This window comes from Euprymna scolopes, chromosome 30, assembly GCF_053919585.1.
Source record: "Euprymna scolopes isolate OS-2025 chromosome 30, ASM5391958v1, whole genome shotgun sequence".
Lineage (NCBI taxonomy): Eukaryota > Metazoa > Mollusca > Cephalopoda > Sepiida > Sepiolidae > Euprymna > Euprymna scolopes.
Window position 1 is genome coordinate 30,653,988 of NC_136511.1, and position 1,829 is coordinate 30,655,816.

At 34.9% G+C, this 1,829-nt stretch overlaps 1 pseudogene; it reads left to right on the forward strand.

Moving 5' to 3' along the window:
* Positions 1 to 423: 423 nt before the first annotated feature.
* On the forward strand, positions 424 to 540 carry LOC145254968 (5S ribosomal RNA; annotated as a pseudogene).
* The last annotated feature ends 1,289 nt before the right edge of the window (positions 541 to 1,829 follow it).

The window sequence follows — 1,829 nt, forward strand, 5'->3', positions numbered from 1 at the left end:
GTCACTTCTGATTAATGTTTAGTTTAAAATATTCAAACGAAGAAATGATTTGCGGTGATTTTAAATCGTACCCCTTCTTTTATTTTGAATTGAACTCATTAATAAAAAAAAAAATCAGAATAAAATGTTGAGGTGCATACGGGCTTGAACAGGGGTCCATTCGATCTGAAATCGAATGCTCTATCACTAAGTTATATTTCCAGATAACAATAAATCTGTTTTTTTTTGTTTTTTTAAAGAAGAAATGATTTGCTTAGATTTTATTATTCCCTTGTCAGGTGTAACCTAAAATATTCCCCCGTAAAATTGTTTTTTTTTTTTTTATCTATAAACGAGAAACAATATTTTTTAGATCAGATTTTTTCAATTTCCAATATTTATCGGATAAATTGCTGTACAAAACTTAAAAAAACACTGCCAGACATATACGGCATAATCACGTTGACACACCGGTTCTCGTCAGATCACCGAAGTTAAGCAACGTTGAGCCTGGCTAATACCAGATGGGTGACCATTTGGGAATTCTAGGCACTGTATGTGCTCTCCACTTATCTCGGCATTGTTTCCAGTTGTCCTGTACCTCAACTTGACACTGGTATGCAACAATGTTCACTCAGGAGAGACGTGGTTGGTAACTGCGCAACTCTTGCCACACAAATTTACCGTGCAAGCACCCTTACAGTGGATAGGTATAGTCTGTCAAGACTGAAGGAAGCCACGATATATATATATATATATATATATATATATATATATATATATATATATATATATATATATATATATTCAGGTTAACCAATGAAGCTTTAAAAAGTTTAATACAAAAGTGATGAATACCGAATAAAGGCAAGATGTACTTTTTACATAAGAATTAATATGTCGCTACACATTAATGAGCATGTTTAGTCAGTTCATTGTAACTATAGACTTCTTCACGGACTCAGTTTTTGTATACGCTATACCGCCTGAAAAAGTCTCTAGTTACAAGTAACTAGCTGATCAAAACATGTTCATGAATGTGTAGCGACATATTAATGCTTATATATATATATATATATATATATATATATATATATATATATATATATATATAATCTTCGTTATCTTTCTCCGATAAAAGATAAAAATTTGGGAATTCTAGGCACTGTATGGTTCTTTGCAAAACCCAAATTTACTACCGTCGTTTGAAACTGGCATCGACCAATACCAAGGACGACGCGACAAAACTAATGTCGTCTTTTAGAAGGACTTGCCCACGGAACGAGTAACAGGCGTCGCATGAATCTAACTTGTCTTAAAATACTAGAAAGCCGTGGCGGGGGAGTGGGTAAAAATGCCAGAATTTTGGAGCGACATATTTTCCCGACAAGACTGTTTACTGCGTATTGGACTGAAATGGAGTTCATTCCAGTCACGTAATGAGATGATATTAGTTGTGAGTAGACGTGAATTACGCGCCCAAATACGCAGTCTAAAAATAAACACTTGAAAGTCGCATGTGGTTTACATTTATCCGTTGAAAGACTAGGAATAATACGTCCACACGTCAGGAGTACAATATATTAAAAAATGCTGTATCCGAAAAATAAGATAGAGAGATAAAGAGACAGGGGTGGAGGGGGAGAGAGAAAGAGAGAGGCATATATAGACAGAGGGAGGCATAAGTCGACGCAACTGATGGACACTATATTAAAAAATGCTGTATTCGAAGGGAAAAAGATCGATCGATAGAAAGACAGATAGATAAAGTGTGTATGTGTGTAAGAGAGAGAAAGAGAGAGAGAGAGAGAGAGAGTGAGGATGAGAAAAAAGAAAGAAGAGAAAGAGAG